The sequence below is a fragment of the Silene latifolia genome, chromosome X (assembly GCF_048544455.1).
Source record: "Silene latifolia isolate original U9 population chromosome X, ASM4854445v1, whole genome shotgun sequence".
NCBI lineage: Eukaryota > Viridiplantae > Streptophyta > Magnoliopsida > Caryophyllales > Caryophyllaceae > Silene > Silene latifolia.
In genome coordinates, this window is record NC_133537.1 from 19,367,217 (window position 1) to 19,385,920 (window position 18,704).

Consider the following 18,704-nt stretch of genomic DNA (forward strand, 5'->3'; position numbering starts at 1 on the left):
GTTGTTACGGGACCATGCATGTTCGGGAGATGGTTCCAACCCCATGCACGCCTCTTGTGGCTCCCGTCACAAGGGGGACCATGCATGTTCGGGATATTGGTTAAGATGATATTGTGATTGGTTAGTATATTGGCTTGTGTTGTGAATTCGTATCTTGGTTATGCAGTTGACTGACCCCGTCATTGTTTTTAAAATTGTGGTGATCCATTCGGGGATGGTAAACAATTGATTGAGCAGGTATGGCTGTGGATAGCTTGCGGGTTTTGGATGGGGTCAAGTCATCACCGATCGCTTAGCTAGCTTCCGCTGACATTTATACATTAGTTCCTTTTTGGTTGTTTTGCTTGTAAACAGTTTTGGCTAAACTTTGAGTTCTACTTTGATAAACAGTTTGTTATCTTTTAATAAACGTTCTTGGATGGTCTATTTGATATACTTTACCTCGGGCAACCGAGATAGTAGCACTTTGATATGCTAGGGTGGTCTTGATAAGGCACCTTCGTGTATGGGGGGTGTTACAGTAACATCCCCATCTACCAAAGTGCCTACCAAGGCCTACCTTAGTAAACAGAAGTGCTACCATCTCAGTTACCCGAGGTAAGGTATATCAAATAGACCATTAAAGAACGTATATTTAAAATAAAACTAGTTTAATCAAAATACATGACCAAAAATGCTAAAACCAAAAGAAAATACAACCATTAACCAAAAGACTAAATGTGTAAGACTCGGCGGAAGCTAAAAGATTAACGTCTCGCAAGCGTCCCATCCAAACCTTCATACAAGCTCAACAACAAAACCTGCTAAACTTCTTCTCACCATCCCCCAATGGATCACCGCGGGTTTTGAATACATGAAAGGGTCAGTCAACTGTATAGTCAATCATGAGCTACAATACAACAACCAATACAATTCAATCCTGTAATAAACAATCTTAACCTCCAAATATGAATGTCTGAACCGAAGCCCAGACCTGTCAGGTCACCCATCACAACAGGCACCTACACCGCCACTGGTAGACTGCAACCTTGCCACCTAAGCCCCGCTCATCGCAACAAGCGAACCCATAACATTAATGTGCACACCCCCTTGTGACAGGAGCCACAAGGGGTGAACATGGTGGTGAAGACCATCTCTCGACAATGGCTCCACAATCAATACCAACAATGTCAACAATATCAAAATGTCACAATAATCCACATCAATGATAATCACACATTCCCACATCAACTTATAATCAATCATACAGAAAACCGAGTAGGGGAAACCCTACGTTATTCGCAAATTCCGCAAATCAACACAACAACGAAGCTAGAACTGCTCCTCTACGAAACCGTCACCTAACAAAGATAATCAAGTAATACCTGTAGATACCTCATTTCTGCACCTCCCGCAAACCACCCGGTGATGATTGGGCCGCATGTTTGGTACGCGGAACGGTTTGTGACAGTTCGTAAGTTTATCGCCAAGTGATCGCTCAAACACTTGTGTCTACCTCTTAATTGTCATCTACGTGCCGATACGATCGTTTTGGCAGTAATTAGAGTACATTTGGAGTCCGGGTCAAAAAACCGTCTTCATTTTCTAAAACCGAGTCAGAATGTTCTGGAATGTTCCGGATAGTTCTATTCCATGTTTTCGCAATCTTTTAATCTTTGGTAAAGAATTTCCCGTAATTGTGGACATGGGCCACGGGGGCGCTTGGAAAACAAGCGTTTGCATTTGTGGAGTCGCCACCAATTTATTGTGGAAAATTGGAAACCGTTCGAATACCTCGTGTCATGTCAAGACACAAAGTAGTGACATGAACACCAAGAACTCGTTACCCTTAGCATTCTATGTCTAGAATGACTCTCGTGGAGGCCAATGAACACGGATGTTCACAGAGATATGGAGTAAAGGGTGAGGGTACGTATTAGGAAGCTCTTTTGATCGAACACCTAATCCCGCCCGCCTCGATAGCGACCTCTACTAATGATTAGAGAAGTTGTCTATACTCGATATATTGTCGATTATATGCATGCAATGCAACATCCATAGATTAATCCTAACATGTGAGAAGTAGACTAAGTCGGTGAACACGTAATTTATCATACAATTAATGTCAAAGTCGGGATTTAAGTTTAATTACATGTGAAGGCATACAAGGAAATATAAAGAAAATTACAATAATAATACAATAAAGAAAATTACAATAATTACATTGGGTTAATTGATTTATGTCGAAAATACTTCTAAAACGGATAATTTGGAAAAGAAGGAAATAAACGAATTAACGAACATGAATTAAGGTGATAATACGAATAATAGTTAATTAAATACGTAATTAAGTCAAGGCAACACGGGAATTCAGAGACAGAAATCAACCAGGAACAGGCGCAGCAGAGGTGCGTCCCTTGGAAGAGGCGCAGCAGTTGCTGCGTCTGTTCCTTGGCTCAGTTCTGGCTGTGAAGCCGGAATTGCAAGTCGTTAATGTTCGTTGGTGAATTTAATGCTTGATTATGCTATTTGACTCGGGTGAAAGTGATTAGCAGATTATTTACATGTGAATAAGGGTCATGAAAACAATAAACATGGACAAAACTAATTAGAACGAACTAATTACAAGATTTAATGGATTAATTAACAAATTAATGAATTAACTAATTAATTAGGTTAAACAGGTTATTAATGACGAATTAATGATGGATATGATAAACAAAAGGTGGGAAATATATCAAAGAGGAATTCCAGAGACTCAATAGGGATGAATCGAACCTCTAAAATCCGAATTTGACTTTAATGACGAAAACCCGCAAATATTAATTATAAGGGATTTAAGTCGGGAATTTATGATGGATTAAATATTAATAACGATGAATATATTACATGTTTGAATTATTATGCTTAAATCGTCATATGAACAATGAACAATTGAAGAAAGAAATAAAACAATCGAATCATCAAAGGACGAAGGAAGAAGAAAGGAAGCAGGAATCGGCGGCCCCTAAGAGCGCGCAAAGGTGCTGCGTCCCTTCGAAGAGGCGCAGCAGTTGCTGCATCCTTTCTCGACGGTCATCTTCTGGTAATTCGTAGAAAAGTATTTAAAGCATGGTTTTATAAATCGGTTTTAGAAATACTTTCGACATAAACCTTCCATTATGATTACAATAAATAACAATAATAAAATAGGGATTTACACCCTCAGACTTACATGTTTGACGAAACGAGATGAACTAAGTATACGTTTAGTGATGCTCGACTCGAATGTAGACGAAAGTGCCCTCGTAAGAGGAAATTAAACAGATTGATTAAGTTGATTATGGTGGAGTTGGTCAAATTGGTTGGTCATGCAAAACGAGGCTGGTACTCAGAAAGATCCGAGCTTACATGGTAGAAAGTTCAAGCACGTAGACGCCAAAAAGTAAGAACGTGGTTTAGAATGCAAATGGAGAAGAGAAGGGCGGACACTCGCGTGAGAAATATGTGAGATCGAAGGTCTATATTTATACTAATCACACAGAGGAAATAGGATTTTCGGAGAAACTTTGGAAGTGAATCTCGAAAAGATATGAAAAGATACGAAAAATACGCAGAAAAGGACTTGGGAAGAGGCGCAGCAGGCACTGCGTCTCTTGGAAGAGGCGCAACACCTGCTGCGTCCTTTCCAAAGTGGGTTCCCCCTGCGGAAGAAAGATTTCCGTGTTTAGTTTATGGAATAACGGAATAATCTTGTTTTCCTTAATATTTTGTGTGAATATTACGGGAAATTCTTTACCAAAGATTAAAAGATTGCGAAAACATGGAATAGAAATATCCGGAACATTCCAGAACATTCTGACTCGGTTTCAGAAAATGAAGACGGTTTTATGACCCGGACTTCAAATGTACTCTAATTACTGCCAAAACGACCGTATCGGCACGTAGATGACAATTAAGAGGTGGACATAAGTGTTTGAGCGATCACTTGACGTTAAACTTACGAACTGTCACAAATCGTTCCGCGTACCAAACATGCGGCCCAATCATCACCGGGTGGTTTGCGGGAGGTGCAGAAATGAGGTATCTACAGTAATATTCACACAAAATATTAAGGAAAATAAGATTAATCCGTTATTCCATAACCAAAACACGGAAATCTTTCTTCAGCAGGAGGAAACCACTTGGGAAAGGACGCAGCAGGTGCTGCGCCTCTTCCAAGGGATGCAGTGCCTGCTGCGCCTCTTCCCAAGTCCTTTTCTGCGTATTTTTCGTATCTTTTCATATCTTTTCGAGATTCACTTCCAAATTTTATCCGAAAACCCTAACTTCCTCCGTGTGATTAGTATAAATAGAGACCTTCGGTCCCTCATATTTCTCACGCGAGTGTCCGCCCTTCTCTTCTCTCTTTGCATTCTAGACCTCGTTCTTACTTTTTGGCGTCTACGTGCTTGAACATTCGACCACGTAAGCTCAGATCCTTCTGAGTACCAGTCTCATTTTGCATGACCGACCAATTTGACCAACTCCACTACACAATAATCAACTTAATCAATCTGTTCGTTTTCCTCTTACGAGGGCACTTTCGTCTACATTCGAGTCGAGCATCACTAAACGTTAACTTAGTTCATCTCGTTTCGTCAAACATTTAAGTATGAGGGTGTATAATCCTTCTTTTAATTATTGTTCTTTATTATTGTAATCATATTGTAAGGTTTATGTCGAAAGTCCTCTTAAAACCGATTTATAAAACCGTGTTTAAAGCTTTTTTTTTTACGGATTATCAGAAGACAGACGTCGAGAAAGGACGCAGTAACTGCTGCGCCTCTTCGAAGGGACGCAGCACCTGTTGCGCCTCTTCGTGAGGCTGCCGCAGTTCCTGCTTCCTTTCTTCTTCCTTCGTCTTTTGTTCATTTGTTTGTTTTTCTTTTGTTTTCAATCGTTTGTTGTTTCTTTGACATAATAACTTAAGCATAATAATCTGACATATCATTAATACATCATTAATAATTATCTCATCTTTTAGTTCCCGATTTAAATCCCAAGTAATTCATATTTGCGGGTTTTCGTCATTAAAATCAATTCGGGTTTTAGAGATTCGATTTACCCATGTTGAATCTCTGGAATTCATCTTTGATAAACTTGTATTTGTTATTCTTCGTCACCGTCATTAATAACCTGTTTAGTCTATTTAATGTGTTTAGTTTGTTAATTTGTAATTAATAATCCTTAATCTTGTAAATATTCGTTCTAATCAATTTCATCCATGTTTATTGTTTTTATGACCCTTAATCACATGTAAATAACCTGCTAATCATTTTTATCCGAGTCAATTATTCATAATCGATCATTAAATTCACCAACGAACATTAACAATTTGCAATTCCGGCTTCACAGCCAGAACTGAGCCAAGGAACGGACGCAGCAACTGCTGCGCCTCTTCCAAGGGACGCAGCTCTGCTGTGCCTGTTCCCGGTTGATTTCTGTCTCTAAACTCCCGTTGTTGCTTTGACCTAGTTTATTAGTTACGTATGTAATTAACTATTAATCGTATTATCACCCTAATTCCTGTTCGTTAATTTATTTGTTTATTCTTTCTCATATTATCCGTTTTAAAAGTATTTTCGACATAAGTCAATAAATCCAATGTAATTATTGTAATTTTCTTTATTGTATTTTATTGTATTTCTTTTATTGTATTATTTGTATGTCTTTCACATGTAATCAACCTAATTCCTACTTCGACCCAATTGTATGATTAAATTGCGTGTTCACCGACTTAGTTTAATTCTCACATGTTAGGATTAAAACGTTGGATGTTGCATTGCATGCATATAACCGACAACATATCGAGTATAGACAATTTCCCTAATCATTAGTAGAGGCCGCTATCGAGGCGGGCGGGATTAGGTGTTCGATCAAAAGAGCTTCCTAATACGTACCCTCACCCCTTACTCCAGATCTCTGTGAACATCCGTGTTCATTGGCATCCACGAGAGTCATTCTAGACATAGAATGCTAAGGGTAACGAGTTCTTGGTGTTCATGTCACTACTTTGTGTCTTGACATGGCACGAGGTATTCGAACGGTTTCCAATTTTCCACAATAAATTGGTGGCGACTCCACAAATGCAAACGCTTGTTTCCCAAGCGCCCCCGTGGGCCCGTGTCTACAGTTTGGCGACTCCGCTGGGGAGTAATACACTTACGTGTAGCCAAAAGGGTGAAACTTGAACATGGTTAGAGAATAGTTTGTACAAGACAATTGTCGGTTTTCATAACTCGGTCTTCCTAGATCGTTTATTCGGCCTTCCTAGGCCCAACCCAACCTATTCGACCAATCGCCCCGTCTAAACGGTCCTAATTCTTATTTGGGCCCAAGGATGGATAGCGATTGACGTCATCCATACCATGATACTTACTCTTGTTTGTATCAAGGACTTTCACTACTTAAGGAAATGGACTAGGAATCGGCCTTACTCTTGTTTGGTACGAACCTCTCCACAGACTTCGGGTTTGATTGTTCGGTATGGCAACCCACCCTTTAAACCAAAACCCTTTTAAATGCACTCAGCATCCCGTTATAATGCTTGTATAATGTTTGTACCATATGTGATCACCATTTCTAAAACAAACCACGACGATTTTTGTAAAATCAAAATCCTTCTTTAAAATGTAAAAATTTTCGAAACTTGGGCCTAATATTAGCGCAAAATCAGCCGAAACTCTGTCCAATTGTCGAGTCAAAATTCGGGCCTCAAAACCCATTTCAAAACCTCACTTCGAGTCCACTCCTACAACTACACTAAAGTTGACTAGGACCAACATTTTTCAAACTTTGTCATTTCCTCAAAACTCACTTGACACAAGTGGCACACTCCCACTTCACGAGTCAAAACATTTCTTTTCGAGTAAGTGTGCTAGAATGGTCGATCATGTTTTGATTCGTCGTCGATCCCTTATTCAGTTTCCAAGATGCCTGAAACAAGCGACGTGAACTTCAACCAACTCCAGAATGGTAATGATCAAATCCTAGCCGCGCTAGCTCAACTCCAAGTTACTCAAGACCAAGTGTATGATCGCCTTGACACCATTAAGGGCCGAATATATGCCCGTGGAAACGAGGATGCCTCCTCGAGAAAGTAAAGTGTCTGATGAATTTGTGAACAACTTCGGGGACGAAAACCCTCCCATGGGTATGACTGCAGCTGAGAAACGACTCCAATACTTGGAGGAGCAATTGATGTATCTCAAGGGGGATGACATTTATAGGGAAAATAATCACAAGTATGAGGCCGTGAGTTCCAAGTTGCCAACCAACTTCAACATGACGGATATCCCTAAATTCAAGGGGCATGAAAACCCTTTGAACCATATCCGTGCTTTCAAGGATTACATGTCTATCAAAGGCATTAAACCCAAGATGTTCTTAAGGATCTTTCCTTCATCTCTTGACACCATCCCAAAACAATGGTTCTATTCGCTAGAGCACAAGAAAATCGTTACCTGAGATGATGCCGCAATCGAGGTTGCTAAACAATATGCGGATAATGCTGAAATCCAAGTCAACATGCGCACTTTAGAAGTTCTTACCCAAAATGACAAAGAAGGTTTCACCGACTTCCTAAGTCGGTGGAGGAAGACTAGTACTCAACTTGTTTAACGTCCGGATGAAGCTACCCTCGTGGAGAAATTCGTGGACAACCTAAAACCCATCTATGCAAATCATTTGAGGTATCAAAACATCAAGACCTTTAAAGATTTGACCATACTAGGGACGAGGATCGAAGATGACATTCGTAAAGGGCTCTTGTCCAAAACGATAGGTCGCGGATATCAAGGCTCGATAAGTCATTCTTACGGCTCTACTAGCAAAACTGATGAAGTTAACCTTCTCGAGCCATCTAAGAAGAATACCCCACCAAGGAAATTCACAAATCTAGGGGACATATATTCCAACGCTCTGAAAAGGTTGATGAAGCTGGGTAAACTTCAACCCATAGGCCCTACACCCGAACCAGAAAAGAAATCCAAGTTCTGGGATGAGAATTCGTATTGCGAATACCATAGAGGTAAGGGACATGATACAGAAAAATGCTACAAACTGAAAAATGTACTTCAAAACATGATTGAAGACGGTCGCCTACCAATACCACCTAGAGGTAAGCCTAACAACACTCAGAATCCTCTTGGAGTTCTGATGATTACAAGTGACGAATCTACCTTAGATTGCTCACATCTTATCTCCCCAAAAGAGGAGGTAATCATCGGGATATGGACAGATAGCGAGGAAGATGTCTACCTCCAAGATCTTCCCTTAATCAAGAGCGCTGAAAGCATCATAGATGAGATCATTACCGCGCTAATCACATAAACCAACACCAATCAGCAAAAAGGATGGAGAAAATCGATCAAGTGGACAAACAATCAAGGAAGACTCTTCAAGCTCACCACTGGAGAAGGAGAGATGTTCAAAGGAGAACCAGAAGACGATGAATTCGAGTCGGAGTCAGAGTCGGAGTCTAGAGAAGTTCCTAAAGAGTCTCCTCCTGTCGTCATTCCCACTCCCCTCGTTTCTCCTAGCTTAGTGTCAAATAGCAACAGTAGTTCGGGAAATGTCCCAACCACTGTCCCTTTACTGCCACTGACTACAGATCAGATGGCTTCTTTGTTTCAACTTTTCTCAAATTTTAATATGAATAAATCAGGTTCTGCTTACTCTTCGTGTTATCTTGAATGCAATTCTGTTTACGATGACAATGAGAATGACCTAGACCCAGACTCAATCGAAATACCTCCCTACATAGCCAAAGAAATACTACAAGAGGGGGAAGGGGGAGCAGTGATAGAAAATACTGAACCCATCAACGTAGGAACTGAACTAGAGCCCCGAGAACTTAGGATATGGACAACATTGAGCCCCACCGAAAGGGCCAATTTCATAGACCTCCTGCACGAGTTCAAAGACGTTTTTGCTTGGTCCTACAAAGACATGCCAGGGATCGACAGGGACATCGCAGAGCATAAAATCTCAATCAAACCAGGTTTCAAACCCGTGAAACAGAAGCTTCGTCAAATGAACACAGAATAGGCTCTCAAAATCAAAGAAGAAGTCGATAAACAATTCAAAGCCGGTTTCATCAAAGTTTCCGAGTACTCAGACTGGGTAGCTAACATAGTACCCGTACCTAAAAAGGATGGGAGAATCCGCGTTTGTGTTGACTTTAGAAACTTAAACAAAGCGAGTCCTAAGGATGACTTTCCTCTACCACATATCGACATATTGGTGGATAATACGGCGGATCACGCGTTACTATCCTTCATGGACGGATACGCAGGATATAACCAGATCAAGATGGCCATAGAAGACATGCATAAGACCGCCATCGTCACTCAATGGGGAACCTATTGCTACATGGTTATGCCGTTTGGGTTAATCAACGCCGGAGCTACATACCAACGCACCGCAACTACTCTCTTACATGACATGATGCATAAAGAAGTTGAGGTATACGTAGATGACATGATTGTCATGTCCAAGGAAAGAGAGGGGCACATTGCGAACCTTCGCAAATTCTTCTCAAGGCTACGGAAGTACAACATGAGGCTCAACCCTCAGAAATGCCCATTCGGAGTGACATCTGGCAAACTCCTGGGATACGTTGTTAGCCAACGAGGTATATAAATAGACCCTTCCAAGATCAAAGCTCTAATCGAAATGCCACAACCTCAAACGGAGAAAGAAGTTAGAGGATTCCTAGGCAAGGTGCAATACATAAGTCGATTCATATCAAAACTCACCATGATCTGTGAACCTATCTTGAAGAAGTTAAAGAAAACAGATCACACCATGTGGGATGATGACTGTCAGAAGGCTTTCGACCGAATCAAAGAAATACTAGCCAAACCTCCAGTGCTCATGCCACCTCAACGAGATCAACCTCTTGGTTTATATCTCACGGTAACTGAAACGGCCATGGGCGCCATGCTAGCTTAAACTGTAGGAAAAGAAGAAAGAGCTATCTACTATCTTAGTAAGAAGTTCTTGGAGTACGAGTGCAAATACACACCACTCGAGAAGACATGCCTCGCTCTTGTGTGGGCAACGAAGAAGCTACGCCATTACATGCTTAGCTACTCCGTCAAAATATTCTCCAAAATGGATCCTGTCAAATACCTCTTCGAGAAACCCGTTCTTAATGGACGCTTAGCAATATGGACTTTGATGCTCTCAGAGTTCGATCTCAAGTATGTACCTCTGAAAGTTATAAAAGGGCGCGCCGTTGCCGAATTCTCCGCAGAAAATCCCATCAATGATACACAAATGATAGACACCTGGTCGTTTCCGGATGAGGATATACTCTGATATGTGATTAGTTTCACCTTTTTACTTCCCATTTTCCATGCGTTTCAACCTCCTTAGCACGATTTTAGCTTCCTTTCGCTCATCTTTTGCCCTTTTATTCCATGTACCGCCATATTACGGTTCCCCATGATCTTTTGCAGGGAATTAGCCTCGTAAAAGGGAAGACGGAATGAAACCCGAGTGAAAGGCTAACCCGTGGTAGCTTGAGAAGAAAAAGGGGTGAAGAATGCTGAGAAGAGTGTTCTGCCGGTAGACCGGCAGCCGGTCTGGCCACCGGCAGAACACACCCCCCACAATGCCAAGAAAAATGAAGAAGGAAGTTGAAGGCTGTGTTCTGCCGGCAGGCCGGCAGCCGGTCCACCGGTAGAACACAGCAGCTAGAGTTGATTTAGAATTAGAGAAGAAAAAGAGTTTGGCCTCGCTACCGGTAGACACACCGGCAACCGGTCAACAGGCAGAGCACATCACAAGGAAACATTCGAAGACCTGAAGACAGTGTTCTGCCGGCAGGCCGGCAGCCGGTCCACCGGCAGAACACACTTGCCAGCTATTTCCAAAATTTCGAGTTTATTTGACCTTGCTGCCGGTAGGCGCACCGGCAGCCGGTCCACCGGCTGAACACAGCAACAGGCGGATTTTGGGCTTTTCTCCTCTTTTCTCCTCTTTTCTTCTTAATCTTATGAAAGACTATAAATAACCCCCCCCCCCTTAACCATAGACCTAAATTAATTTCCTTTTGCAAGTTTGAATCTTGCTAATTACATTGTTAATTTTTCCTTAATTAGAACAAGTTCTTCAATTATTTAGTAGTAGAAATTGGGTTGTAAGAAGATTGAAGGTTCCTCCTTCTTTATTGTTCAATCCAAATTCCTTTCTTGCATTTGGGTTGGTATTATTTCTCTTCCTAATTTCATTTGTTTACATTTGCTTTTCCATTAAGTTTTGTTTAATTGTTTGTGTTAAATTTCCATCCTTGTTGTTTGATTGTTGTTATTTTCACTCTTGTTCATCTTTCCTTTGTTCACCTTTGTTATTTACATCAAAGATTGAGTCTTTGATTTCCTTGTGCTAAAGATTGAATCTTTGGGTTACTTGAGTTAAAGGTTGTGTCTTTTAGTTTAATCATCCTCATTATTAGACTAAATTATCTTTGTTCTTTAATTATTGTTGGATTGTTGCATGTTTAGAAGTAGAATTCATCCTCCCATTATATTTATGCTTAAAGACTCCATCTTTGTTGCTTTTCTTGCTTTTAGAAACATGATTAGTGAGTAGTCTTTCACTAGGACTCGGTTTGACCCAACATGAGTAGCTTCACTAATTGAATCTCATAAAGGTTAATTATTTGGGGAAATTGGTGAGGGTAGTTTAGAGGAATGACATGGTTTAAGGATTGATTTTTGGGTAGCGTCGACTTTTAACCCTTGTCCACCAACGAGAGTTGGTTAGGTTGTAATTTGGATACCTGAGAACTGGTCTTATCACTAACCTAAGTTGAGACCGAAAGGGAGAACCGAGGGAGGGTACCTCTAGACTAACGTTTGAAATCGACCCTCGAGAGAGGGAGTGGGATGACCCGGATTTTGATGAGTACTTAATGAGCTTGACCGATTTCTAGACCTCCTTGGAAAAGTGCACATTTTTGGGGTTGTCGAGTGTTGAGTTAAGGATTTCGACCTTCGAACCCGAGAGGGGGGTTGGTGGGTAGTGCTAGTGTCCTATTTTGAACCCGAGAGGGGGGTCTTAGGCGAATTAGAGCCATCTCCTCCTCACCTAGCTACCCTTATGATTGGCCTAGGGATTTAATTGTGTGAAGTTATGAATTGTTTTGGGAAGAACAGAGTCTTAGGCTTTTAAATTATTTGATTTACATCTGATCATTTCATCTTGCTCATTTACCTATTTCTTATTTAGTTTGCATTTCACTTTGTTTTAGGTAGTTTTAGTATAACAAACTCATCCCTTATTGCCGACTTAGCTAAACGATAGGATTAGAACAATTAGTAATCTTTTCAACTCCTTGTGGGATCGACCCTCTATTTTGCACAACGATAAATCGTGCACTTGCGAGGTATAGCTTGACACCATCAAGTTTTTGGCGCCATTGCCGGGGAGTTCGGCTAGATATTAATTGTTTTAGTTCTAGTTTAGACTAAGTCTTTTGTGTTACTAATCCTTCTCTTGAGTGTGTAGGACTTTTTGCATGAGTAGGAGAACTCGAAGAGGTCATCCAATTGATCCGATTAACCACGAGATTGAAGCTACCGCAAGAAGACTAAATTCACTACGTAGAAGAGGGCTTATAGAAACACCAACTTCTCAAGAAAATTTAGTAGTTTAAGACTTTCAAGAAGAACCAAGTACCTTTGAAACTTTTGAGAATCCCTTTGCAAATTCGGGAGAAGAAGTGACAATGGCCGCGGTTCCTATGCGAGATAACTTGGCTCCGAAAAAGGTGGTGAATCCGAGTATTGTCAAGCCACCTATTCAAGCCAACAATTTTGATGTGAAATCCAGCTTGCTACAACTTGTCCAAGGGAATCAATTCGGAGGAGGAGCCACCGAAAACCCCAACGAACATCTCAACGAGTTCTTGGATAGTTGTGACATGTTCAAGGCCAAAGGAGTGTCGGAGGATGCCTTACGCCTTAGGCTTTTCCCTTACTCCTTGAGGGGAAGTGCCAAGGAATGGCTTAAAAGTTGTGAACCCGACTCTCTTCGGACTTGGGATGATGCCTCTAAGGCTTTCCTAAACAAGTATTTCCCACCCCAACGAACCGCAAGAATCAAAAGTGAGCTTCAAGGTTCACCCAACAAGAAGATGAGACCCTTTACGAAGCATGGGAGAGGTACAAGGGCCTCCAAAGGTTATGTCCTCACCACGGGATTGGGGATGATGAGCTCATCAACAATTTCTATGAAGGGTTGAACAATGAAATGAAGATGAACCTTGATTCCGGCTCGGGAAAGGGAGCATTGGATAAAATAGATCACAAGACGGCCAAAGAGCTCATTGAAGAGATGGCTTCTCGTACCTTTCATTGGAACCATGATAGGCACAAGAGGAAAGGAAAGTCCACGGTTGAATCAGCCAATAATGTTGAAGTTAAAGGGTTGATTGAAGAGCTTAAGCAACAAGTTGCCTTGATGAGTTCAAGCAACACATCTAGCAATTCTTCTATGGGGAACCAAGTTTATAGTTGTGAGATTTTTGGAGACCAAGGACACCCACCCAATGAGTGTCCTTTGATGATAGGAGATGGAAATTGCATGGAGCAAGTGAACGGGATATGGGAGTCTAGTCCGGCCAAGCAAGCATTTAACAACAACCAATATCATCCCGGAATGAGAGCCCACCCAAACTTCTCTTATGGCTCTCAAAATGTCCAAAACCCAACCTTCCAACAAAAATCACAACAACCAAACTTTCAAGCTCAAAAACCGAACACAACATTCAATCAAGGTCCACCGGGTTTCCTAGGAAGAACCTTCCAATTAAGACAACAATTTCGACCACTCAACCCACCAAATAACCCACCTTTCCAACCAAATAACCCACCTTTCCAACAATCCACCCAACCAAAGTCAAGCTTGGAACTCATGATGGAACAATTGATGACTTCCCAAAACCAACTTGTCAATACTCAAAACACAATTCATCAACAATTCCACTCAAAAACAAGAAGAGACAACCTCATCCATCAACCAACTTAGAACCCAAATGCAAGCTTCCCAACGGATGACGGACAACCAAATCTCCCAATTGGCTTCCCAAATGAGCCAACTACAAGCCTCTCATGGGAAATTCCTGGGTAAAACCGAGGAGAATCCGAAAACCATAAATTCTATCCACTTGAGGAGTGGTAGAGATTTGGAAGACCGGACATTTGTCAAGAAAAGGAAGAGTAGTAAACCGGGTGATATGGTTGAGCCTCAAATTGTGGTTGAATCTCCTAAGGTAATTGAAGAAAAAGGGGTTGAAGATGAACTTATGGAAATTGTTGTGGAGACTCCAAAGGTGATTGATGAACCAACAAGGGTCGTTGAAGGGCCAAAACAACAAGTTGTGAAAACCTATGTGCCACCAATTCCTTTCCCACAAAGGTTGGCAAGGGCAAAACGTGAACAAAAATATGGAAAGTTTATGGACATGATGAAGGGTATCAACATTACCATGCCTTTCATTGATGCCGTCAAGGAAATACCAAGCTATGGAAAGTTCTTGAAGGAGCTAATCTCAAACAAAAATTCCTTGAGCCCGACTACCACGGTGAACTTATCCAAGGAGTGTAGTGCAATTCTTATGAATGAGGCTCCTCAAAAGCTTGAAGACCCGGGGAGCTATTCCATACCTTGCAAAATTGGGACCGTGCATATTGAGAGAGCTTTGTGTGATTTGGGGGCAAGCATTAGTCTTATGCCCCTCAAAATTTTGAAGAAATTAAAGGGTTACGAGCTTTCACCAACAAGGGTTTCTCTCCAACTTGCGGATAGGTCGGTAAGATACCCCATCGGTCTTGTGGAGGATGTCCCACTCAAAGTGGGCAAACTTGCATTCCCATGTGACTTCTATGTAATGGACATCCCCGAGGACTCAAAAATTCCCATCATATTGGGACGCCCTTGCCTTGCTACGGTGGGTGCCATGATTGATGTGAAGAATGGAAAGCTTTCTCTACAAGTGGGTGAAGAAAAGTTTGAATTCTCCTTGAACAAGGCTATGAAAGAGCCTTCGGAAGAAAACTCTTGTTACATGATTGACATGGTAGAGGAATGGGTTGATATGAAGAAATATGATGAAGACAAGGGTTTGCAAGGATTCCTTGAGGGCAAGGTAAAAGATTGCAAGGAGCACCGAGAGTATGCTTTAGCTATGGAAGCAACAATTGAAGAAGACCCGGACAAAGAATTTGAGAGCTTGAGAGGAGATGGTAAAAAGGAGGAGAGATCTACGCCTCCTCAAGTGGAGTTGAAACCTCTTCCCTCTACTCTTAAACATGCTTTCCTTAGCCCTAATGACAATTACCCTATTATTGTCAATAGTGCACTCAATGACACCGAACTTCAAAAGTTACTTGATGTTGTGAGAAAATATAAGGATGTCATTGGGTACTCAATTGATGATATCAAGGGGATTACCCCTTCTTTTTGCACCCACCGCATTCATTTGGAGGATGAGAGTGCATCTTCCATTGAGCCTCAACGCCGCCTTAACCCCGCAATGAAAGAAGTGGTTAGGAAGGAGGTGTTGAAGCTTTATGATGCAAGTATAATTTACCCTATCTCCGATAGTGCATGGGTGAGCCCGGTGCATGTTGTGCCAAAGAAGGGCGGGGTCACGGTAGTCACCAATGACAAGAATGAGCTAATTCCAACAAGAATCACAACCGGGTGGAGAATGTGTATAGACTATAGACGCCTCAACAAGGCGACTAGGAAAGACCATTTCCCCCTCCCTTTCCTTGACCAAATGTTGGAAAGGCTTGCCCAACACTCTCACTTTTGCTACCTTGATGGGTTTTCGGGGTTTTTCCAAATCCCAATTCACCCTAATGACCAAGAAAAGACCACCTTCACGTGCCCGTTTGGCACCTTTGCTTATAGGCGCATGCCCTTTGGGCTATGCAATGCGCCGGCCACATTTCAAAGATGCATGCTAGCTATATTTTACGAATATGTTGAGGATATAATGGAGGTGTTTATGGACGATTTCTCCGTCGTAGGCACCTCATTTGATGGATGTCTAACTAATTTGAGTAAGGTCTTGAAAAGGTGTCAAGAGACCGGTCTTGTGACACCCTTAACTAACGCGATAATTAACACCTAAAATCTACGGAAAAACTGGTAGGATATGTTGGTAATTGGTCCAACTATATAAAAACCTGTAATTTCAAAAATTTTTCTAAACCAATCACAACATTTCCAACATTCCCAAGAGGCGGGTGCCAAAACCTGCAATGCTAACGAACTAATTTACATGCTATAGCTAACGATAAGAAAATGTAATGATACAAACCCAAAATAGAAAAGGGAGACATATGTCCCTTCAAATTATATACAAAACCAAAAGTTAAAAAGGTTTACTATAAGAATAGCTAAACTAGGTCCAAGGTTCCTTATGCTCACTAGCTCGTCTGTGACCCCAACAAAGCATCATCAACCTGTCAATCGCATTTTATACAAACACGAAAGCCACAATTCAGTGGGGAGTAACTTCGAGTCCTCCCAGCCACGAATCGTCATAATTAATGTAACATGTAGTAAACATGTAAACAGTATGACAATTAATCTAATTTCCAAGTATTATAACATATGAATACTAATTTGACCAATTTAAACTATCATGTAAAACATATAACAAATTGTAATCCAAACTTTATCAATTGTAACCGGCTTACATCTCACCTATTACAATTCATAAAATCACCATACAAGAAAGGGCAATATATCAAAGACAGGCATAAGTTCTTAGTACCGTCAATAGTCACTCTGTAACTCGAGTCTATACCACGAGGTAGGGAAGGTAATCGAACCGGTATCTTGGCTCAGCGGTTAATATTAATAAAACATGGCCAAGACACAACACAACCCTAGCCTAAAATCTGCGCAGACCTAGACATGCGGATACACACCACCGCACCCAAGACCCACAATTTTTCTAAAACAAAGTGAGTACCCTAAGGAGTCCACCAAAGGGTTGGCTAGTACTTAAGCTGACCACTTACTATCAAAATAAGTAACGAGGTCATGCCCCAACTTGGATATAAATCCACTAGTCAGGAACACAAAGGCTATTAAGCAGTGAACATATACTCGTCAGAGACTATAAAGACCTATCTATGACAAACACAACAACCTGCAAGAGATATTCAATACCCATTTCAATTCTAGCAAATTTTAACAATATTAAAGGCTTTAGGGGAATCTAGGGCCATTTCTACAATACAAGACACTATTAAATTCAATCAGCTATACATGTGAACTAAAGCTTGATAAATGGCCTAAAACAAGAAAAAGGCCGATTATCTAATTCATATAAAATTTCATCCAACCGAATTTTTACCCGCAACCCCTGCGGACAGTACGGGTTAAATTGCGGTCGACCAATCACTCAATTAATCGACATCGAATCGGTCAAAGGGACTAAGGCTCGGCCAAGACAATCATCAAAACATTACAATTATAGCTATATAATTCATTTTGAGCCTATTAATTACAATTTCACTTTGTAAACTATCCTAACATGTGATAACTATCAATATAACATAATTTTTTTACCATTAACATAATTTTTAACTACTATTATGATTCATTTCCCAAGTTTAACCATATGTTACTTAGTCTAATTATATCATTAATGAACCTAAAATGACGAACAAGCATGGAAAACCGCGAAACAAGTAACGGGCCGACCCGGGCCAGCCGTGGGCCAGCCGTGGGCCTGCCGGGCTGCTGCCGGGCCTGCTGCCGCCACCCCCACACCTCTTTTTTTTCCATTTTTGTTCATTATAACATCGTCTGAACACTAATTAATCGTTCCCAATACAACTATGTTAACTTAAACTAACAAAAGACATAAATTAAGCATGCATGCATCAAATTTTAACATGTGAAAATTACTACTCAAACAAAAATCACCAAACATACAAAAACAACAAAGATTGTGACGATTATTCGTCGAGTAACTCGAAATATGTTACCTTAAGCTAGAAAATGAGCAATTAGCACCTTAAAACCCAAACCCTAATATACACTAGCCGCTATCCTCGACAATATACGAGTCCCCAAACTCGTCTTCCAAATCTTCACCTAAATAAACAATAAAAACACAAAAATAAGTATATAAAACCGAAATTACCCAAAATTCGTCTTAAAACAACTTCAAGAAAACTGAAATTAAAACATACTAGGTTGTAGATCTCGACGAGGGGATTCCGGAAATGTAAATTTCGTGAAAATCCGATAAGAAACGAGAAAGATGTGATGATTTTTAGCTTGAAATGTATAAAAATGGTGTTTTGGGAAGATTAGAATGTTGGAGAAGATGGTGGAAGCAAAGGAAAATCAGAAAAAAGAAAAGAAAGGGGGAGGGGAGCCGCGGGTAAGGGAGAGGAAAGGAGGGAGACGGGTTTAAGTCGGGATTTTACGAGTCGGTTTCGGCTCGTTTCGATAATAATTAAAACCGTAGGTCAAATGCAAATTCCGACAAGACCAAAGTTCTTAAACACGAGATTACAAGAAAATTGAATACTCATACGACCCATTTCCAAATTCGTTTACCCAATGTTCAAAAGAATTATCATTTCCCCCGATATGCCCTTATTTCGAAATAAAAAGTTTTTACACGGTTTAAACTATTTTTAAACATTTCAAAACTATCA

General features: G+C 40.8%; 1 non-coding gene across 1 annotated transcript; it reads right to left on the bottom strand.

The window, feature by feature from the left end:
* Nucleotides 1-13,105: 13,105 nt before the first annotated feature.
* Nucleotides 13,106-13,211, bottom strand: LOC141624862 (small nucleolar RNA R71). The gene has a single exon (XR_012534665.1). It is a non-coding gene; the product is annotated as a small nucleolar RNA R71 (small nucleolar RNA).
* Between the last annotated feature and the right edge of the window lie 5,493 nt (nucleotides 13,212-18,704).